At 40.1% G+C, this 24,541-nt stretch overlaps 1 long non-coding RNA gene across 1 annotated transcript; it reads left to right on the forward strand.

The window, feature by feature from the left end:
• Positions 1-23,601, forward strand: LOC137220827 (uncharacterized). The gene is made up of 3 exons (XR_010941810.1): positions 1-142; positions 8,115-8,291; positions 22,846-23,601. It is a non-coding gene; the product is annotated as an uncharacterized lncRNA (long non-coding RNA).
• Positions 23,602-24,541: the final 940 nt, after the last annotated feature.

Raw genomic sequence — 24,541 nt, forward strand, 5'->3', positions numbered from 1 at the left:
CAAACAGCTGATTGGCCACAGCAGCCTCTGGTAAGAGTGAATGGTGATGTCTCTTCTGGAGGAAGGAGAAAGTGATGCAGGAAGTCCCGACCAGAGGAAGAAGAAGAGGGAGGCTGAATCCTTCTACCCCAGGGGGCTGGAGGTAAGATTAGGGGACAGAGATGGTGACACACGTGTGCCCAATCTCCCTTGTTAGGTGGAGTGAGGGGAGACTTTTACTTGGCTTCCTGACTCTGATTTGGACTCTGGGAGGAGACTGCCTTGCTGGTGCTATCTGGGCAAATGTGGAAAAGCCACTTCAGGGTAAAACCAGTGGCACGGCATCAGTAGAGTTAAATCGCAAAAAAATCCAACCTTGGCTCCTTATGGAAAGCATGGAAAGTATCCAGAAGCTCCCGTGTGCTCCGTGGAGGGATGTAGCAGAGCTGTTTGGAAAGCTTACTGACTGTGGAATAACTGAGGACTAGAAGGCTGACCCCCAAGCCCAGGGTTGAATGGGAGTTGAGGGCAGGCTGCAGGTCTGTAGCACCAGCAAGATCAAAACTGGGTCAACTGGGCTGGGATGTTGTGGGTTGGGAACACCACTATGGATCAAAGAGGCATGCTCACTCTTTACACCCTTTCTGCAGCAGGGAGGTAAGGAGAGGAAAGCAAGGGCGCATTCCTGCTGCAGAGTCTAGAAAGACTCCGAGACCCTCACAAGGACCCGCATTAGGTCCAAGACCCTCCCCCCGCCAACACAAGGATTTGTGTGTAAGCTCCCATACCCCAGGGGCCATCTTGAGAAGAAAAAGGGGCAGATCCTCCTGGCATTTTCTGAGACCAAGATATGATGAATACTGAAAAGTCAAGTTCCTGCTGGAGTTAGGAAAATTTTAAGATTGGACCCACGTGAGAAAATAGAGACTGCATTTTCTTTGCACATCTGAATGCAGTGGAGTAAGTTTCCACTTGCAGGTAAGTTAGATGCAAGCTCCTTCCCACAGCCTACAGAGCTCAGCACCATCTGCGCCAGGTCAAATTCCCCCGACTCACGTCTGACCTTGCGTCAGTTCTGAGAGCATGCGCACCTCTCTCCCAGGGACTTGCACCTGCTGCTTCCCTCCCTGGACTGTGCCTCGCCCTGCATTCTCACAACTGCGTCCTCCTCTTTCTTCAGGCCTCAGGTTACAAGTCACCCACTCAGAGAAGCCTTCTGTGACTACCTCAACGAAAATAGGTGCCTCTCCCCCCTTGTCTGTTATCGTCTATCCCGGTACTCTTCTTCCTTCGGAGCAATGGTCACAATTTGGAATTATTTTGTGTGTTTATTTATTTCCTTGTTCATTGCCTGACTCCTTACTTAGACTCTAAGCACCCTGAGGACTAGTTTACTAAAGTATCTGTTGGAGGGAGTGAGGAAAGAAGGGAGGGAGGGAGCCTCGTTAACAGATATTGTCAACGTGAACAGAACTGCTTAGTCATTCTCACATTGTCAAAAACTGTTTCTTAAGCATCATAGCAGACGCAGTTGGTACCCAACCTGGATCCCTTTACCAGGCCAGCGCACGCATCCCCCAGCTGCTGCAGATGTTGGCTGCTACCGGCTCACATACTTGTACTCTTCTCTAGAGGGTTATCCATGCTTGCAGAGAGCCTCATGGTGGGAGATGCCTGGGACGTTACCTCCCACCCCAAGGGTGGGAATGACATGGCATTTGGCTTCTTAATGGGGGGAACATAACGGTCCAGCCCCTTTACCTGGGCAGGACATCCGTGGAGATGCAATTCATCCTGCAGAGGCCCCAGGGAGATTGGATCTATGCTAGGTTTTTCCTAAATCCCATCTTTGCCCAGCTCCTTTTCCTGCCCCGTTCTCCTTCTCTCCCTCTTTCTATCCCCTCTCCCCTGACCCAATAAAGGCTTCTTCTGAGGGTAATCCCTCAATAAATCACTTGCACAAGAATCGCCATCTGGGCCCCTGCATCTAGAGAACCTGATTTAAGACAAACTTCTTTCACGGACATGGCGCTGGGCGAGGGCGCTGGAGGAGGGGGTACAGAGAAGAGGACACAGGCCACCGCTGAGGCTTCTGTGAGGCCACATCAGTATCACCTTCCTCTTCCCCAGCCTTCCCACCCCGATTCCACCCTGAGATGCCACGGACGTGCCACTGAGAACACCATCAGTTACGGAAGAAGCTCCGAAAAGGAGGGATTGTAAACGAAGATGAAAGATTCCAATGGAAGACACACAGGTCCCACTGCTTGGGGAGGACCTAAGCAATCATGTCTGGGGAAAAAAGCGTTTTAGTTTCCTGCCGTGAGAAAGCTCCACATGCTTTGGAGCCTGAAGAAGCAGTTCTGACACAGACAGGAGTTTGAGGGCGGGGCTGATGGGTCTTTTGCATCTCCCCTCTCTTTGGCTGATCAAGAGGCAGGCGCTGTAAATCGGATGGCAAGGACTGAGATGGTAGCAAACCTCTTTTCATCTCCCCTCTTGTGTTTTGGAGACAGGAAGGCGTGGGAAGCCAGCCAGGCCCCAACTATCAGGAAGGTGGCAGCCTCAGAAGGGGAGAGACCAGGTCTGGGGAGTCTCGCCCTGGTCCTCAGGTTTGCGGGGGATCAGCAATAACAATGCCCGTGTGGGGCGTAAGATGACATTCCCTTCCCAGTCGTCCTCAGGGTCATGTCAGGCACTTGCAGCCAAGGAAGAATGGGAGTGAATTCAGGTCAAGAGTAAAATCAAAGCGGGAACATTTTAAAAGGGATATTTAAATGCAGTGTTTTCATATGAAGCAACCTGGCCACCCCCCCCCCACTCCTTTTGGAAGCGTAAATGTCAAACAACAACTACTAATATTTATTAAGAACTTACAAGGATGTAGCCACTGAACTAGGCATTGATACAAGTCCCAGCCCCCCAAAATGAGACATGCTCAGTGGTGGATTCAAACCAGCGGGGAATCCAGTCGTGCTGAAGATGTGCATCTTCCACCACATCTGTGGACAGGAGTCCAGATTTACGATTCAGCCTCGATCGGGACGCTGGGAAGGTTGCAAGCTCCTTGAGAACAGGGGGCTTTTGTCTGTCTTGTTCCCCGGAGTATCTCCAGTGTTCAGAACAGTGGCTGGGACCTAGAAGGGGCTCAACAGATGCCTGTGGAATGAAAGAATAAATGGGCAAGATAAGTGTACTGACTTGGGAGTCATTGACCACTCAGTTCCTTTTCTCATGAGCCAGGTTTCTTGAGCAAGCTATCTTGAATTTTCTGAGCTTTGGTTTCCTCAACTATAAAGCGTGAAAAAATACTGTCTGCCTCCTAGGTTACAGATGAGGTTTGAACAAGCTATGCTGTACGTAGCACAGCGGATGGCACAGGGTAAGCACTGCCAAGCGGTAGTGACTGTCATTATGAAGCCTTGTATATTTCATAGGACAAATGAACAGCAAAAGAATTTTCTAGGAGTGAAAACTGAATGCAAAGGAGATCTGTGAATAAGAAAAGTAAAACAGGGCAGTGACATCCACGTTTTCCTGACCGATTATTTTAAAAAGTGCCAGAAAAAACTAAGGCCATTCTTAGTTGTCAAGAAGCCTAAAATAGCAATTTTGAAATAAAGGAGGCAGTAATGTGTTACAAAACCCAATGTGTCTATTCACATCTATTTCAAAAGACTCAAAATTAAATGATCATAAAAAGATCTTGGAGAAATACCATTAAGGGAAGCAAGCTAGTTATCTAATTATGTACTGTGTGAATTATATCTAATTCTAATCCAATTTAATATAAATGCATTCATTTATAATAAAAACCTAATGATGATTTAAAAGCGTCCTATTCAGCTTTGATTTTAAAATGAAACACTTACTCCCTCACACAGATTTGATGTGATATGTCCCGGACAGCCTATGAATATTCATACAATACACTTCTTACCCAAGCTGAGAGATGCACCCTTTTTCCTCTGGAAAGAAAATCAGGAAAGTGTAGTGGAAAATGGAAAAGCCAACAGTCCCTTAAAGAAAAGGTACAGCATCCAGAGGGGCTGCCAGCCTAATAAATTGTTTGTTTAACTCGTTTGGGATGATGAGGTTGACAAGGCAACAGGAAGCTTAAAAAGGAAATCTGCCTCGGTGGCTGATACACCTGGGGCTCAGGCTGCCTGCGGTGTGTCCATCAGGCACGATGAAATTCTCAGAAGCCCCACATGCTCTGCTGGAAGTAAAGGCGCAATTCACTGAGCGTGTCAGTTGGAGATCTCGCCTAGCCCCTTCCAACCACAGGCAATCCTGATCTTGGGACCCAGGAGGTTCTTTGCTACTTGGTGCTGCACCTGGCCGCTCCACCTCTCAGAGGACTGCCAGGTGGAGACATCTCAAATGAGAGGCTGGGGTCCTGAGCTAGGATGTGGACATACACAGGTAAACGTCATTTTACTCACTAGATGTGGCCCTTAAAATCACTTGCGTGTTCAACAGATTTTTCTAAGCTGACTATTGTTTTCCATGTACTATACAGTAAAAGAATCCTAAAGCAAACTCTGTTGTAAGGAGTGCTTTTGGAGAGCTGCTCTCTCTTCTACAATTATGGGGTGCAGTCTGGCACACAAGGAGCTCTCAGCAAATACGAGGGAGTGGCTTAGCAATGTAGTGCCTGGCCTTTGGGGTCACGCATTCTATTGAATTTGGGTTCTACCACTGAGTGAAGTAAGACTGTTTACCCTAGCTGAGCCTCTGAATAGAGGAATCTTCATCTCTAAAATGGGGATAGTAATATCTGCCCTGTAAGGGAACAGAGAATGAAATAAGCATGGACACAGTGACACAGGAAATCCTCACTCAATGTCAGCACTCATTAGTTGATGCTCCTCAAAGTGGAAAGACCCCCCCCACACACACACTCACAAAGGATCCAGCCGAGTCAAGGCTGTAACTCGTACAGGGTTGAAGAGGGTAGACCTCCAGGCAGATTTGCTACTCCTTCCCTGCTCCACAGCCTTTGCTGGAGCCTCTGGGGAAGCTCTTACTCCACTCTCCGCTGACTGTTTGCATGTCTGTCTTCCCATCTAAACTGAAGCTCTTGGAGGGTTGTCTTAGATGTGGTATCAATATGGAACCAGCACAGTGCTTGGCACACACTAAGTGTGGAACTGGATTAATTCAAATTGCTGTTTTAAATATCTCCACATGTGGCTTTGGGTGGCAAGAAAAGGGGAAAGCAAACCTTGTAGGTTAGGATTCTTTTATTTGTAAGTACAGGAAGCCCAATTTCAATGGGCTTAAACACAGGTAACTGTGAAGTCCAGGAGTTGGGTTGCCTCAGGTGATGCCACCGGGAACTGACTTCTCTCTTCCTCTGTCATTTGGCTCTGCTTTCTTCGATTGGCTCTGTTTCAGACAGGTTGTTTGCCTCTAGCTAGCAAAATGGCTGCTTAGCTCCAGACCTAAAACTTCCCCAGTCTCTAATCCAGCAGGAAAAAAAAAAATGTCAACAGTTTTTGTCCCAGGAGGAGACGTGTGCAGCTTTATTGTGGTCATACGCCCATCTTTGAGACACTCTTGATGTGACAGGTTGACTGGCTTAGACCTGAGCTCTATATTCCTCCCTGAGCCGGAGGTGAGAACAGCTCCCCTTTAATCATGAATTGAGATTGAAGTTGGGGTGGGTTTTCAGGGTTGATACTTATTTTAAAATGTACCTAGGGGACTTCCCTGGTGGTGCAGTGGTTAAGAATCTGCCTGCCAATGCAGGGGACAGCGGTTTGAGCCCTGGTCCGGGAAGATCCCACATGCCACGGAGCAACTAAGCCTGTGTGTCACAACTACTGAGCCTGCGCTCTAGAGCCAGCGAGCCACAACTACTGAGCTCACACGCCACAACTACTGAGGCCCACACGCTCTAGGGCCTGTGCTCCGCAGCAGGAGAAGCCACCACAATGAGAAGCCTGCTCACTGCAACTAGAGAAAGCCCGCGCACAGCAATGAAGACCCAACGCAGCCAAAAAATAAATTCATTTAAAGAAATGTACCTAGGATTTTGTTTTTATACAGATATGCACAGGTCGACACATCAGGAGGTGACTGCTGTTGAAAAGATAGTTTGTTACTCAGAGTTCCCAAGAGGAGGGGGCATGCCACGCCATGCAGGGCCACAAAGGGGAAGCACCAGGAGTCAGACGGAGCAAGGGCAGAGCATGAGAAAAAGCCTTTACTGTGGTTTCCACAGGAAGCAATGGGCTAGGGAGGGTAAACAGCTGAATAGGTTTAGAGTTTGAATAATTTGAATAATTTTGGAGGGCTCTGGACTGCAGGGGTGGTCCCTAGTTACCTGGTACCTAGCCCTGGGTGATTTAGGGTAGGGGGATGGTGTCCGGGAAGGCAGGAGCCTAGTAAAAGGAGGTAGATATGGGGCATGGGCTCAGGATTGATTGGTTTGCATATTAAAGATGCACTCGCTGGTAAATTGTTTGCTATTTCTAGGAATTAGCTACCCCTGGGAGGGGCCGTTCTTCTCGGGGTCCACAGGGCCTCAAGATGTCAAAGCATCACAAAATATAGAAAGTTAAAGACATGATGAATACAGTATGGGGTGATAAAAAGCCACAGATATGTACTATGAAAACCAAGGTCTAACATAGGGCTGTCGTCTCATTGATTTAGCCATTCATTCATTCACTCATTCAGTTATTCACACAGCATTTACTGAGCAACTTTAATGGACCACACCCTGAACTAGGTGCAAGGGACACAGACGTGAACAAACCAGGCATGGTTCTGCCCTCCCGATAATTAGAGCCATTGATCAAATAGTTAGAATTCTTTTTTTTTAGTGCTGACTTTATTTATCTATTTATTTATTTATTTATTTTTGGCTGCATCGGGTCTTCGTTGCTGTGCGCGGACTTTCTCTAGTTGCGGTGAGCGGGGGCTACTCTTTGTTGTGGTGTGCGGGCTTCTCGTTGCGGTGGCTTCTCTTGCTGCGGAGCATGCGCTCTCGGCGCGCGGGCTCAGTAGTTGTGGCTCGTGGGCTCTAGAGCTTAGGCTCAGTAGTTGTGGCACACGGGCTTAGTTTCTTCGCAGCATGTGGGATCTTCCCAGACCAGGGCTCGAACCCGTGTCCCCTGCACTGGCAGGCAGATTCTTAACCACTGCGCCACCAGGAAAATCTGTTAGAATTCTTAAGACTGCTTCGTTCTGTCCTACTAGGACCTATTCTATGTGATCTGGGATCCAACAATTCATTTTTAAAGGCTTTAATACACTTATTTATTTTAGGCTACAGTGAGATGTTTGGCCTGGAAGTATATCCTGGGCCACTGGGAAAAGAAATCTGATACCCATAAATAAAAGCACTACAAGCGAGGCTAATCCTTCATGACATGTACAGCATTTCAGAGATTACAAAATGTTTTAAGTATTCTCATGTATTCCTCACAACATCCCCATTACAGAGATTATTATCATCTCATTTTACAGCTGGGGAAGCTGAGGTTTTAAGAAGAGGTGAAGTGATTGGCCCGAGGATTTATAATCAGCAAGTGGCCAGGCCAGGGCTAGAAACCAAGTCCAACTCTCCTTCCATTTTACTGGTACTTTCCAAACTAGGGACCGCTACCAGTGGCACACAGGCAAGAACATCAAAGTACATGACCTCACCTGGTGAGAAGTTTATTTCCGCTCCACTTCTCCTTCAATCTTAGTTGCTCTTTAGTTCTGCCAAGGGCAAAGTCTCCTGTCGTGCTAATATATCTTTAACTCCTTTTACTTGCTAATCTCCCTCTCTCTTTAGAAACCAAGAAAGTGCAGGACTCTGTCTCAGAACCTTTGGCAGATAAATTCGATCTAGAATCTAATAACATTGTTTTGCTTTATTTATGACAAGCGATATTGGTTTTTCCATTGATGGTTGAGGTACTCAGTTTCCCTTTGAAATAAATTTATTTTTGAAGTTAAGACAAGTGTTGATTTAAAACAAATGCTAAATAAACAATATATAGATGATTTGTGGAGATGGGCAAGTTGTGAAAACGATACCCAAATTACTGCAACCTGGGAACACTGCATAGACCAAGCAAGTAGGAAGAGACACCTGGAAGGAATTAGAGGGTCTCTCTCACTTCTCTCTTTTCCAGGGTGGAAGAGGACTGGGTCAGATCCCGCTCCCCATAGAAGACATGGTCATGAGCCTGGAAGACAGTGGTTCTCAAGCCAGGGTCCACAATCCAAGATGCTGTTTCCAAATCCTTTGTGAGAAGAAAAATAAGGACGCTGTGTATGTCAGGGCAGGAATGCCAGTTGTTCTTTCTTAGGTAAGAATGTACTTTATTCTGGAATTATGTTCTTATTTTGGTATGAGTACATGTGTGTTAATGTTCATGCTTTAGTGGTTGCCTGATGATAATAGATTGCCATTGTTTCTTGTGATTGTTTCAATAGCTTTACTTGGCAAAACAAAAAGCCGGCAATCTTATCTTAACAATCTCCTCCTCTATTTTTTTTCTATATATCACTGAATCTCTGTTCTAGGAGACTTCAATTGCAGGAAACAGCTTGCCTTCTATAGTTAGAGGAAAAAGGTATTGATAGACCCACCATTATAATTGTGGTTAATAGCAATGCAAAAAAGCAAGCCATAAATCCTTATTGAACCCAGGAGCTGCTGTTTATCATTGAAGAGATCATTCTTTCTCTCCAGTGTAACTAAATAAAGATGGGAGATTAGCGAAATAAGATAGCTGTTAAATTAAAGAGGAAAAAAGTTCAAGTTTCAAGGAGGCTGTTACAAAAACAAACAAATATACAAATAAACCAACCCCCAAACTCCTAGACCAATATGTAGCTCTCAGTGGCCTTGAAGACCATCTCACTTGAGATGGGCAAGCTGATAGCCCATTAAAAATGGCAGCCCCACCCCCTCTCATACTCTGATGATGGAAATGCAAACTGGTGTGTCAGGCTAACTCCTTGACCTAGTGATTCCTTTTCCACTCATTTGCCTGAGAAAATATCATAATTAGGCACAAGTAATTAATTACAAGGCTACTCATCAAAAACATCACTTACAGTAAATAGTGAAAAGCTAAATACAACTTAAATCAGGAGATTGGTTGGGTAAGTCATGGTACATCGATAGACTAGAATAGTGGAAATATATAAAAGTATGCTGTAGAAAAATACAAAATGTTGTATAAAGATGTTAAGAATATATTGTTAAACGAGAAAAGCAAAAGAGTGAAACAGGTACAGAACATCGGATACAGAATGATTTAATTTTGACTTAAAAGATTGGTACATTTTACCTGGATGATGACATTATGGGTGAGTTCTCTTTTCTTCTTTTAGTGTAAAGGTATTTTCTAAAAACGTCTACAGTGAAAATGTACTACTTTTACTTTAAGGGGGAAAAAAAGGTGATTTCTTTAAATCGGGCCCCACTTAACCTGTTTAAATGGGTCAGCAACCATACGCCTAAGCTTAAAGTTATGTATTTGTGGACTTGCATTTTGCAGTGCTGACGTGCTTCCCCTAGAACCAAAGGGAGACACTAAACCTCTCTGCAAACTCTTTGTAGATTCCCATCTGTGACTTGATAAATATTTGATGCAGTGGCCAGTCAACATCCCTACATTAGTGAAACTTCTGCCCAGGAGCAACTGCACAGCTCTCAGCGATGAGATCGGAATAAGTTAAAAAGAGTGTATTCATTAGCTACTTCAAAAGGTTTGGTTTTTTTAGCTGGCAACTTCACAGACTGGATTATTGGCTCTGCTGTCTACTGCGTGACAACCAAAAAACATACTATTGCAAGGAGGAGCCTGCTTCTTCCCTTAACAATATTTTCTTTCCTTTTTGTTCACAGCCCAGGAGGCAAGTGCAGCATGACTCACCCCCTCCCTTCCCCTTGGTTAAACAGCTGTGAATATCTAAAATGAGTTTAGGGTCTGCCCAGTAACTTTGATGCCCCAAACCTGGAATCTGGTCCCCCTGTCTGATATAGTTTTACATAATGAGATGGACCACTTATTCTCTCCACACATTCATGGTTACAATGGATAATTAAAAAGTCAGCACTTTTGTTCCCAAGTAGCTTGAGTTGACAAGTAGAATGGGTGAACAAAATGTAGCAGGGCAGAGAAGGGGTCTGAAAATAGCTGAAATTAATTGCAACTGTAGGGGCCTCCAGAAGGACCTGGGCAAACTCCTACTCATTCCTCAAACCTCAGTTTAAATGTCACCTCTTCTTGGAAGCCTACCAGGATCCATCTCCACTGTTTCAGGCTTGGTGTCCCTCCCCTGAGCTTCCATAACTACTGTGATTCTCCTGCAAGAGCACCTAGGCTGTATTATAGTTACATGCTGGTTTCTAGCTCTCTGTAGCCAGCTGGGTTTCAGGAAGACTGTCCCGTTCACCACTGCCTAGCATAGTATCTGGCACTTTGAAAAGTGCTGAATAAATAGTTATGGAATTGAATACATTTGTCTGGAAATTACTGCTGCAGAGGACTCAGAACATTGCAGGATCATATGGCATCACATTTGAAAGTTTCCTCCATTCAGTGCTCCATGCCCTACCTGTCATAGCTCTCCAAGCAAGCAGTTGTTCAATCTCCTTGCACACTTCTAATGACAAGGAGTTCACCTCCTTCAAAATAGAGGTAGACTTTGAGTGACTTAGGAAGATGAGTAAAATAAAAGATGAGCATGACCAGTCCTGAGCTAAATCAGGAAGTAGTTAATCCAGCTTCTCATTTTTCTGCTGGACCTTTATCTCAATGGGGAGGTCAAGTAAACCCCACCCACGTGCCCACTGATAGCAGTTTAAGGCTCTGCTTTCTAAGCCAGAGGGCTGGACACTATGCCAAGGAGTTCTTGAGCTCTAAGAAGAACATGGAGTGAAGCATCATTTTTACTTGGAGATCTGGAGGGAAACATTTTTATATTAAAAATATATATATATATATATATTATGGAGAAAAATATATGCATGATTTTAAAGAAATAACACAAGACTTAAAAGAAATTGATCAGAATCTTTTGGGCTGAGCCTTCAGACTCCTGTGGGTTAAGAATTCAATTTTGGTCTGATGGGTTACTTTGGTGGAAAAAATATGAGAAATACTCCTGGCTTCACATGTTAGCATCTTTTACCCCCTGGGAGGATTTGCATTTCCATTGGTTTCTTTTGGAGACTGGAAAGGCTTTAGAACTAAAAGGAATCACTGTATATAATGGTGGAATTTCAGGCGGCGTGAATTGGGATAGAGTGACAGACATTTCCCAGAAGAGGTCTTGCGTTTATAAAGCCCATTCCCTAGTACTCTGTCAGCCCTAACAGTTAGTCCCAGTTCAGGATGGGTACAGTAAATGTCCGTTTGATTCACTTTTGACATGGTTTGAGCAGCGACTTTAACCCCTCTAAAGCCTCAGTTTCCCTAGCTGTAAAATGAAATGAGAGTATTTGCCTTGTAGAGGTATTGTGAGCCTACTGTATAAAAAGTACCTAGCTCGGTGCCCAGTACATGATAAGCACTTAATGGTAGTTCTTGTCAGCATTGCTTATAAAATGAACATGTGCTGAATTAGACCCACCCCTGAATTTGTGGACCTGGGCAAAAATATAAATGGAGAAACATATGTCTAAATATTTAAAGTTATAAACAAGCTAACAACTGTTAAATAATAGTAAAATATGTCCTATCCTCCTACAGTTAAAACAAAATTGAAAATAGGTCTTTTTTGTCCTTAAACATTAAAAAATTTTTTGTGTGTGTGATAAGAACATATAACATGAGACCTAGAGAACAAGTTTGCTTATTTATTTATTTGGCTGCATCGGGTCTTAGCTGAGGCATGTGGGATCTTTTTTGTGGCGCACAGGCTTCTCTCTAGTTGTGGCGTGTGGGCTCAGTAGTTGCGGCACACGGGCTTAGTTGCCCCACGGCATGTGGGATCGTAGTTCCCCAACCAGGGATCGAACCTGCGTCCCCTGCATTCGAAGGTGGATTCTTAACCACTGGACCACCAGGGAAGTCCCTACAGAGCAAGTTTTATATGACTGAATATCAGCAGGCTTTAAAGTTGACTGCTCTTTTTTTAAAATTTATTTAATTTTATTTATTTATTTTTCTATACAGCAGGTTCCTATTTGTTCTCTATTTTATACATATTAGTATATACATGTCAATCCCAATCTCCCAATTCATCCCAGCCACCACCCCCACACTTTCTCCCCTTGGTGTCCATACGTTTGTTCTCTACATCTGTGTCTCTATTTCTTCTTTGCAAATCGCTTCATCTGTACCATTTTTCTAGGTTCCACATATATGTGTTAATATACGATATTTGTTTTTCTCTTTCTGACTTCACACTGTATGACAGTCTCCAGGTTCATCCACGTCTCTACAAATGACCCAATTTTGTTCCTTTTATGGCTGAGTAATATTTAATTATATATATGTACCACATCTTCTTTATCCATTCATCTGTCGATGGGCATTTAAGTGCTTCTGTGACCTGGCTACTGTAAATAGTGCTGAAATGAACATTGGGGTGCATGTGTCTTTTTGAATTATGGCTTTCTCAGGGTATATGCCCAGTAATGGGATGCTGGGTCATATGGTAATTCTATTTTTACTTTTTTAAGGAACCCAGCATACTCTTCTCCATAGTGCCTGTATCAATTTACATTCCCACCAACAGTGCAAGAGGGTACCCTTTCCTCCAAACCCTCTCCAGCATTTGTTGTTTGTAGATTTTCTGATGATGGACATTCTAACTGGTGTGAGGTGATACCTCATTGGAGTTTTGATTTGCATTTCTCTAATAATTAGTGATGTTGAGCAGCTTTTCATGTGCCTCTTGGCCATCTGTATGTCTTCTTTGGAGAAATGTCTATTTAGGTCTTCTGCCCATTTTTTTAAATAAATTAATTAAATTAATTAATTAATTAATTTAGGCTGCATTGGGTCTTCGTTGCTGCACACGGGCTTTCTCTAGTTATGGTGAGCAGGGGCTACTTTTCATTGTGGTGCACGAGCTTCTCATTGCGGTGGCTTCTCCTGTTGTGGAGCATGGGCTGTAGGTGCACAGGCTTCAGTAGTTGTGGCACACGGGCTCAGTAGTTGTGGCACACAGACTTAGTTGCTCCGCGGCATGTGGGATCTTCCCGGACCAGGGCTTGAACCCGTGTCCCCTGCATTGGCAGGCAGATTGTTAACCACTGCGCCACCAGTGAAGTCCTTCTGCCCATTTTTTGATTGGGTTATGTTTTTAATATTGAGCTGCAAGAGCTGTTTATATATTTTGGAGATTAATCCCTTGTCCATTGATTCATTTGCAAATATTTTCTCCCATTCTGAGGGTTGTCTTTTTGTCTTATTTATAGTTTCCTTTGTTGTGCAAAAGCCTAATGAAGCAAAAGCTTCATTACATCCCATTTTTTTATCTTTGTTTTTATTTCCATTACTCGAAGAGGGGGGTCAAAAAAGATCTTGCTGTGATTTATGTAAAAATGAGTGTTCTGCCTATGTTTTCCTCTAAGACTTTTATAGTATCCGGTCTTACATTTAGGTCTTTAATCCATTTTGAGTTTATTTTTGTGTATAGTGTTAGGGAGTGTTCTAATTTCAGTCTTTTACATGTAGCTGTCCAGTTTTCCCAACACCACTTATTGAAGAGACTGTCTTTTCCCCATTGTATATCCTTGCCTCCTTTGTCATAGATTAGTTGATCATGGGTGCATGGGTTTATCACTGGGCTTTCTATCCTGTTCCATTGATTTATATTTCTGTTTTTGTGCCAGTACCATATTGTCTTGATTACTGTAGCTTTGTAGTATAGTCTGAAGTCAGGGAGTCTGATTCCTCCAGCTCAGTTTCTTTCCCTCAAGATTGCTTTGGCTATTTGGGGTCTTTTGTGTCTCCATACAGATTTTAAGATTTTTTTGTTCTAGTTCTGTAAAAAATGCCATTGGTAATTTGATAGGGATTGCACTGGATCTGTAGATTGCTTTGGGTAATATAGTCATTTTCACAATATTGGTTCTTCCAATCCAAGAACATGGTATATCTCTCCATCTGTTTGTGTCATCTTTGATTTCTTTCATCAGTGTCTTATAGTTTTCTGAGTACAGGTCTTTTGTCTCCTTAGGTAGATTTATTCCTAGGTATTTTATTCTTTTGGTTGCGATGGTGAATGGGATTGTTTCCTTAATTTCTCTTTCTGATCTTTCATTGTTAGTGTATAGAAATGCAAGAGATTTCTGTGCATTAATTTTGTATCCTGAAACTTTACCAAATTCATTGATTAGCTCAAGTAGTTTTCTGGTGGCATCTTTAGGATTTTCTATGTATAATATCATGTCATCTGCCAACAATGACAGTTTTACGTCTTCTTTTCCAATTTGTATTCCTTTTATATCTTTTTCTTCTCTGATTGCTGTGGCTAGGACTTCCAAAACTGTATTGAATAACAGTGGCAAGAGTGGACATCCTTGTCTTGTTCCTGATCTTAGAGGAAATGCTTTCAGTTTTTCACCATTGAGAGAGATGCTTGCTGTGGGCTTGTCATATATGGCCTTTATTATGTTGAGGTAGGTTCCCTCTTTGCCCACTTTCTGGAGAGTTTTTATCATAAATCAGTGTTGAATTTTGTCAAAAGCTTTTTCTGCATCTATTGAGATGATCATATGGTTTTTCTCCTTCAATTTGTTAATATGGTGTATCACATTGATTGATTTGCATATATTGAAGAATCCTTGCATCCCTGGGATAAATCCCACTTAATCATGGTGTATGATCCTTTTAATGTGCTGTTGGATTCTGTTTGCTAATATTTTGTTGAGGATTTTTGCATCTATATTCATCAGTGATATTGGTCTTTAATTTTCTTTTTCTGTAGTATCTTTGTCTGGTTTTGGTATCAGGGTGATGGTGGCCTTGTAGAATGAGTGTGGGAATGTTCCTTCCTCTGCAATTTTTTGGAAGAGTTTGAGAAGGATGGGTGTTGACTCTTCTCTAAGTGTTGGATAGAATTCACCTGTGAAGCCATCTGGTCCTGGACTTTTGTTTGTTGGAAGATTTTTAATCACAGTTTCAATTTCATTACTGTGATTGGTCTGTTCATATTTTCCATTTCTTCCTGGTTAAGTCTTGGAAGGTTATACCTTTCCAAGAATTTGTCCATTTCTTCCAGGTTGTCCATTTTATTGGCACAGGGTTGCTTGTAGTAGTCTCTTATGATGCTTTGTATTTCTGCAGTGTCCATTGCAACTTCTCCTTTTTCATTTCTAATTTTATTGATTTGAGTCCTCTCCCTCTTTTTCTTGATGAATCTGGCTAAAGGTTTATCTTCTCAAAGAACCAGCTTTTAGTTTTATTGATCTTTGCTGTTGTTTTCTTTGTTTCTATTTCATTTATTTTTGCTCTGATCTTTATAATTTCTTTCCTTCTACTAACTTTGGGTTTTGTTTGTTCTTCTTTCTCTAATTGCTTTAGGTGTAAGGTTAGATTATTTATTTGAGATTTTTCTCGTTTCTTGAGGTAGGATTGTATTGCTATAAACTTCCCTCTTAGAACTGCTTTTGCTGCATCCCATAGGTTTTGGATCATTGTGTTTTTGTTGTTATTTGTCTGTAGGTATTTTTTGATTTCCTCTTTGATTTCTTCAGTGATCTCTTGGTTATTTAGTAAGGTATTGTTTAGCCTCCACGTGTTTGTGTTTTTTACATTTTTTTCCCCTGTAATTGATTTCTAATCTCATAGCATTGTGGTCAGAAAAGATGCTTGACGTGATTTCAATTTTCTTAAATTTACCGAAGCTTGATTTATGACCCAAGATGTGATCTATCATGGAGAATGTTCTGTGTGCACTTGAGAAGAAAGTGTATTCTGCTGTTTTCGGATAGAATGTCCTATAAATATCAATTAAATCTATCTGGTCTATTGTGTCAAAGCTCATGTTTCCTTATTAATTTTCTGTCTGGATGATCTGTCCATTGGTGTAAGTGAGGTGTTAAAGTCCCCCACTATTACTATGACTGTCGATTTCCTCTTTTATAGCTGTTAGCATTCGCCTTATGTATTGAGGTGCTCCTATGTTGGGTGCATATATATTTATAATTGTTATATCTTCTTCTTGGATTTTGATCCCTTGATCATTATGTAGTGTCCTTCCTTGTCTCTTGTAACATTCTTTATTTTAAATCTATTTTATCTGATATGAGTATTGCTACTCCAGCTTTCTTTTGATTTCCATTTGCAAGGAATATCTTTCTCCATCCCCTCACTTTCAGTCTGTATGTGTCCCTAGGTCTGAAGTGGGTCTCTTGTAGACAGCATATATATGGGTCTTGTTTTTGTATCCATTCAGCTAGTCTTTGTCTTTTGGTTGGAGCATTTAATCCATTCACATTTAAGGTAATTATTGATATGTACGTTCCTATTACCATTTTCTTAATTGTTTTGGTTTGTTTTTGTAGGTCCTTTTCTTCTTTTGTGTTTCCTGCTTAGAGAATTTCCTTTAGCCTTAGTTGTAGAGCTGGTTTGGTGGTGCTGAATTCTCTTAGCTGTTGCTTGTCTGTAAAGCTTTTGATTTATCTGTCGAATCTGATGAGATCCTTGCCAGGTAGAGTAATGTTGGTTGTAAGTTCTTCCCTTTCATCACTTTAAATATATTGTGCCACTCCCCTCTGACTTGTAGACTTTCTGCTGAGAATCAGCTGTTAACCTTATGGGAGTTCCCTTATATGTTATTTGTCTTTTTTCCCTTGTTGCTTTTAATAATTTTTCTTTGTCTTTAATTTTTGTCAATTTGATTACTGTGTATCTCAGCATATTTCTCCTTGGTTTTATCCTGCCTTATACTCTCTGCGCTTCCTGGACTTGGATGGCTATTTCCTTTCCCATGTTAGGGAAGTTTTTGACTATAATATCTTCAAATATTTTCTCAGGTACTTTCTCTCTCTCTTCTCCTTCTGGGACCCCTGTAATGTGAATGTTCGTGCGATTAATGTTGTCCCAGTGGTCTCTTAGGCTGTGTCCTTTTCTTTTCATTCTTTTTTCTTTATTCTGTTCCACAGCAGTGAATTCCACCATTCTATCTTCCAGGTCACTTATCCATTCTTCTGCCTCAGTTATTCTGCTGTTGATTCCTTTTAGTGTATTTTTCCTTTCAGTTATTGTATTGTTCATCTCCGTTTGTTCTGTAATTCTTCTAGGTGTTTGTTCTTTAACTCTTCTAGGCCTTTGTTAAACATTTCTTGTCCTTGCAAACAGTTCTAGATCTTTGCCTCCATTCTTTTTCCGAGGTCCTGGATCATCTTCACTATCATTGCTCTGAATTCTTTTTCTGGAAGGTTGCTTATCTCCACTTCATTTAGTTGTTTTTCTGGGGTTTTATCTTGTTTCTTCAACTGGTACCTAGTCTTCTGCCTTTTCATCTTGACTATCCTTCTGTGAATGTGGTTTTCGTTCCACAGGCTGCAGGACTGTAGTTCTTCTTGTTTCTCCTTCTGCTCTCCCATGGATGAGGCTATCTAAGAGGCTTATGCAAGCTTTCTGATAGGAGGGACTGGTGGTGGGTAGAGCTGGGTGTTGCTCTTGTGGGCAGAGTTTAGTAAAACTTTAATCCTCTTGTCTGCTGATGGGTGGGGCTGAGTTCCCTCCCTGTTGGTTGTTTGGCCTGTAGGCTCCAGCACTAGAGCCTACAGGCTCTTTGGTGGGCTAATGGTGGATGCCTTCAAAGTCTGATTCTCTGGAAATTCCTTCTCCCATTGCCGGACCCCCAGGTTGGGAAGCCTGACATGAGGCTCAGAACCTTCGCTCCAGTGGGTGGACTTCTGTGGTATAACTGTTCTCTAGTTTGTCTTGACTGATCTTTAATTTTTTGCACATATCTGAGAGTTTTGTTGTTTGGCTGACAAAGGCATATGTAGTTCATACATTATGATATATGTGTACTCAGCCATAAAAAGAAATGAAATTGAGTTATTTGCAGTGAGGTGGATGGACCTAGAGACTGTCATATAGAGTGAAGTAAGTCAGAAAGAGAAAAGCAAATACTGTATGCTAACACATATATATGGAATCTTAAAGAAAAAAAAAGGTTCTGAAGAACCTAGGGGCAGGGCAGGAATAAAGACGCACACGCAGAGAATGGACTTGAGGACACGGGAAGGGGGAAGGTTAAGCTGGGATGAAGTGAGAGTGTGGCATGGACATATATACACTACCAAATGTAAAATAGCTAGCTAGTGGGAAGCAGCCGCATAGCACAGGGAGGTCAGCTTGGTGCTTTGTGTCCAGCTAGAGGGGTGGGTTAGGGAGGATGGGAGGGAGACGCAAGAGGGAGGAGAAATGGGAATATATGTATATGTATAGCTGATTCACTTTGTTATACAGCAGAAGCTAACACACCATTGTAAAGCAATTACACTCTAATAAAGATGGTAAAAAATTTTTTTCTTATTTTCACTTTAGCAGTATTGCTAATTATGTTGTTATAATTAGGATTTTTACATAATTTGTGTTCCAATGATAGTAATGCCAAATTAGTCAACCTTGCTTAAGTCATTGTATTTTTATTTTTAAATCAATTTTCCTATAGAGAAAATTTGCTGTTTAGTCAATAGCAACTGAAATAGTCAATAAAATTATTGTAGTAACATTTGCATTCAGAAATCAACAATGAATTTTACACATAAAGTTCAAGTAGTGTGATGGGGTCTTATGTTAATTATTATCATAGAAATATTATAAAATATTCTAAGTTCATCATATAAATCATCACTTGTATTGCAATTTTCACCTTCTGTAAAAGCAGTATCTAGATCCATAAAATATTGAAGTCCTTTTTTAAAAATTTCAAGTCTGAAATATTATAAGGGAGACCAAAAATTGGTAATATGTTCTACGATTTATTCAAATCTCTATTTAATTGACACTGTACCTTGATCCATAGTAACCCAAAAATAGTCTCATTAGAAGTTAGTTTGGAGATTATTTATATGTGAATACTCTTTTAGAGTGATGCAAATATTTTTATTTACTTGTTTTGATTTTCTTATATTTTATAAGAATGTCACATTTGTTACCTACTTCACATACTGTTTATTTCAATTTAGGGAAAATAGTTTCTCTAAATTAAAAAGAATTCATCTTAAAAAGGCAAAACAGCCAAACTTGTATCAGTTTGAGTTTTTGGAGTTTCTGCAAGCTTTGGCTAATATTATTATAGCAAGCAGGAGTTCACAGATAAATGTGGGTAGTGCAAATTCAAAAATAATTTTTTGTCAAAGATCACCATTCTCTTTACTTAAGGATCATCTTTTCTCTCTTGTACAATTCTAGTGCATCTTGTCATCTTGTGTAAATTAACTTTTAATGCTTTAATGGTATTTAGTCAGCATTCCCTTTGTGTGTCTGAAAGTGGTTGTAGTGGTAAATATGACATGTTTTTCTTATCAAGATATTTCATATTTGGGCAAATATAGAAAATATCTTATGTAATCATTGAATTGCTCCAAATATGCCATACTTAGTACAGTTGAGAATGTGTCTCTGAATAAGGAATTCAAATGATGCATTGTCCATGGATCACAAAAAATGCTTGTTCCTTCCTAATGGCTATTATTGTTAGCTTGCCCTCACTAGTCTTTCAATCAATACCTGAAATTCAAAGTTATTTTTGCAGTTCAACATTTTACAGTTAGCATGAAACCAATAAAATGTTCATTAATTTTGACTTCCTCGATTTTCATCTTTTGATAGTTTGACAGTACATGTGATGAATGTTATTTGTTCAATATGATTTGTCCCAGTGTACACTAGTTAAATTAGTTATCATTAATGTTAAAAATTGTATGTGTAATTTCTTTTCTCACTTTTAATACTATTTTGAATTCTCTATTTTTATATGATTTTTTTAAATTAGTTTTTAATCTATCTTATTTCTTGGCCATTCTGGCATCAAATTTGAAAGTAATTTTTTCTACCAAACTAGAAAATGTCCATTGTTTTCTATCGATGTTGTACTGTTGCCACACAAGGCTTAGCTAAATATGGAACACCTATGATTATTCTTTTTTTTTACTTGAAGTATAGTTGATTTACAATGTTGTGTTAGTTTTAGGTGTACAGCACAGCGATTCAGTTACATATATATATACGTATATACATATATACATACATATACATACACACACACATATATATTCTTTTTCAGATTCTCTTCCCTTATAGGTTATTACAAAATATTGAGTCCTATGACTATTCTTTAAGAATATCATAGCAATATTTTATATCAGTATTTACATGTTTACTGGTTTCTTGGTTGATTACTATTTGCTATTCTTTTAGGGTTTTTTTTTTTCAGTTCTAGTATTTGCATATGCTGGGGTTTTTGTTTGTTTGTTTGTTTTTGGTACAGGTAACATTTTGTATTCTTTTAGTTGAGAACCTCAGCATTTCCAGTCACAAATAGTTTCACTGGCCAAAGCTAATTGTGAAATATGTAACAATAGTAACAAAATACTTCGGTCTTTTTCAACTTAAAATATTAAAAAAGTTTCTGTGGTTTCTTTCTCTATTTGAAAAACATTTTATTTTGATGTGAAATAATTAAAATAATTAAATTTTCTGCCATGTTTATTCAATGGAAAATTCATAGCCAATAATTTGAGTCATCTTACATTTTTCCTGAAGTAGTCTCATGATTTCAGAAGGGTATGACAGACTTTTTCCAGGATACTTTCCAACAAACAGTAAAGAGCCAAAGTTTTCATATTTCTCATCCAATTTGCCAATTTTCTTGCAAGTTCTTTATCTTCTGATGAGCAGGCCAGAATTGCATGTGTTTTTTCTGAGTTGTGAATTTTATAGGAAAAGTATATTTTTCATTGTTTTCTTTTGATCAGGAAAAAAATTTCATTAGTAAAGAACATAAGGTAACAGGTGTTTCATTCAACCTTTTCGAGTCGTGGATGCTAAGAATACTTTGGTTGCGTATTTTCCTTGTTTTGCTCAGTAACTAAAATACATTAAATAAAGAACTTGTCATGCCTCTTTGTGAATTGTGTGTGGGTCATGCTCAGCAAAAGTCTGTTTACTTTCAATGTCTGCAATTTAAAAAATTGAAGCAGACCACCTCTTTGAATGTATTTTACTTATATCTTTTCAGTCCTTAGTATCCTGAGCCCCACTTTCATATTTTGTGGTTCTACCCCAATCTCAACTTGTTCTCATTCTCAGTGATCTGTAGAATTAAAAGATAAAATGTAATCATATTCAAAAGATTCCAAAACTGAATATGTGTCAGCAAAAATATAATTAAAGTAAATGTTAAAATATTGAAAAATTAAAATTATTTTTCTTATTTGCTGTGTCTCACAGAATAGGGATCCCTGAGGAGAGGGACCTCCTCTCCTCAGAAAGTCACTTTTTTTCTAAAATATCCAAAATAATCTACTAAAATTAAAAAACAAAATAAAAATGATAATTAATGATCATTAAAATTTAAACAAAAATTCAAATAAAGCTTAGTTTTTAGTTTTAAAATGTAATTATATCCTATAAAATATTCTCATAAACAAAATTATTTGCAATTCTTGCATTCAATATCCATCAGTTGCTAATGCCAAAAAGTGGTATTATGCTTCATGCCTCAAACATGTTATATCTAGGGTATGCATAAAAATGATTTAAGGATAATATTGTTTAATATTGCAAAATGTTCTCTGGCTGCCTCGTGTAACTATTGCAAATACTGCAGTAATTCGCGAGTGCATACAGGTCTAGAAACTGGAACTTGAAGAAAGGAAGAAAGTAGATGCTCAGCACTCCTGGGAAATGATACTTTATTATGCAAGAATCTATAGCATTCATGACATCTGAAAGGAAGGATTTGACAAGTGAATTAATTTGTCTTTTCTCTTACCTAAATGCTTCCACAGCTTAAATTCTCCTTACACTCCTAAGCAGTGTCCTTCCACAATGCTGGCAGCAAGACAACCAATGATTCTTCTTGACATTTGAATCAAGTCACCTTTTGCTTTCAGGACAGAGGGCAAGAGCTGTGGAGAAGCATTTCCTGTGGCCTGAATGGTGTTAGTCATCAGTGTGGATGTTTAGGGTGATGGCTGCTCTGTGTCAGCAGTGGGTACCCAATCTCATAGGTTCTTTAATAAGCTTACCTTTTCATTGTGTGTTTGCAATTTTCAGACTCTCTAATACATGAGGGCCAAGGTAGGAGCCCCTCTTGACCAGATCTGAGGGTCATCCTGAGCTCAGTAAAAGAATTCAGGGCTTCCCTGGTGGCGCAGTGGTTGAGAGTCCGCCTGCCGATGCAGGGGACACGGATTCGTGCCCCGGTCTGGGAAGATCCCACATGCCGCGGAGCGGCTGGGCCCGTGAGCCATGGCCGCTGGGCCTGCGCGTCCGGAGCCTGTGCTCTGCAATGGAAGAGACCACAACAGTGAGAGGCCCGCGTACCGCAACAACAACAACAACAAAAAAGAATTCAACACTACTTATCTGTGCAACCCATATGTATAAAGTGGAAATAGCTAACCCCCACTAGGTACCTGAATAAATTACCATATAAAAAGTTGGGTGTTTCTTTTTCTAGGCAACTTTTACAGTAACGTACACACACATATATTTTTAATGTTTTAAAAAAATATATAAATGCTATCATACTATAAAAACTTTGTAAGCTTCTTCTCTGACTTAACATATTATATACTGCTTTCCATATTGTTATATAAAATTCAAGATTGACTTCACCTTACTAAAAACTACAATGATATCACTAAATTTTTAAGCCAGTTCCTCCTTGATTGACATTTGTTTCTTCAAATTTTTATTCTAGATGGACAAGATATTCTCATGAACCTCAAAATATGAGCAGGTGGAGGAAAACTACCAATAGCTCAAGAACCACATGGTATCAGTGTCTGCGCAGGAGGGAGCCATGAGGTATCTGATAGACCTGAGAACAGAACTCTAAAACTGGCAATAGTACTCACTGAAAAGCGGGGTAGACCAATTTGAGAACAGCTACTAAAACTGGGAGGGAGTTTTCTACACTTCAGTAAAGATGTGGGTGTGTGGGGTCCAAGATAAGGCCTAAAGGAGCTGGTGTGGTTTTTGGCTCTGTGAACTTCAAATTACAAAGCTCCTTTTCAGAAGAAAGTCTCACACCAAAAGAATACTTCTGAGAGTAGAATCCAAATGAAGAAGGATGGGGTAATAGAAGCAAAGGAAAAAGAAAGTCTAGATAAAAGAGCAGAGGAACTACATCTCAGAAAGTACAGGCCATTAAAAAGTTCTTGGTAAGGACACCAGAAGAAGGAAATCTAAAGTAATGAAGCCAGAAAAGTTATCCTGATTCACCCTTCCTTCATAAAAGAAAAAGTAAATCCATATAAAAATGAACAATAGAATAAGATTGTGTTCAAATCCAGCACTAAGTTAGATGTGTTAACTAACCATATTGTGGTGATCATTTTGCAATGTATAAGTGTATCACATTATTACATTGTACACCTTAAACTTACACAATGTTATATATTAATTATATCTCAATAAAGCTGGAAAAAAATCCAACACTAAGTCATTATAAGAAAAAAAGAGGACTTCCCTGGTGGCGCAGTGGTTAAGAATCCGTCTGCCAATGCAGGGGACATGGGTTCAAGCCCTGGTCCAGGAAGATCCCACATGCTGCAGAGCAACAAAGCCCGTGCGCCACAACTACTGAGCCTGCGCTCTAGAGCCCGTGAGCCACAACTACTGAGCCTGCATGCCACAACTACTGAAGCCTGTGCGCCTTGAGCCCATGTTCTGCAACAAGAGAAGCCACTGCAATGAGAAGCCCATGCACTCAACTAAGAGTAGCCCCTGCTTGCCGCATCTAGAGGAAGCCTGCGCGCAGCAACGAAGACCCAACACAGCCAAATATAAATAAATTAATTTTAAAAAATAAAAGAAAAAGAAAGGGCAGAATAACATTTTAATAGTGAAAACATATCAGAAAGACATGCTTATAAAACAGATGAAAAATTTATTATTTCAAAATGAGATAAAAAACTAATAAAATAATATCAGAGAGGAAAGGACTATATAAATCAGAATTAGAGAAGCTCAGAAATGATGTAGGAGAACTCAGAATTAATATTAATCATTTGAGAGATGGAGACTAAAATAGAAAAAAAAAGAGTGAATAAATATATCAGATAACAGTAGGTGAAAAGGAGGGAATTCCAACAAAGAGATCTGTGAGAAAGTGGTAGATGTGGAAAGGTAAACAAATGAACAAACTATAATAGAAGACCCACAAAAAAAAGGCAGAGGAAATTTTAAAATAATTTAAATTTAAAAAGCAAACATTTGAGAAAAGTTTTCCTGAAGTAAAAAAAGATTTGACACTAGTACCTAGGAAAATCAATCCAGAATGACCAATGTCAAGGTATATTCTCAGAAAACTTCTGGACTTTACAAGAAAAGAAAAAACTCTTTTGGGCATCTAGTCAAAATATCAAGTCACCTAAATGGGAAAGAAATGATTG

The sequence above is a fragment of the Pseudorca crassidens genome, chromosome 3 (assembly GCF_039906515.1).
Source record: "Pseudorca crassidens isolate mPseCra1 chromosome 3, mPseCra1.hap1, whole genome shotgun sequence".
In the NCBI taxonomy this organism is placed as follows: Eukaryota; Metazoa; Chordata; class Mammalia; order Artiodactyla; family Delphinidae; genus Pseudorca; species Pseudorca crassidens.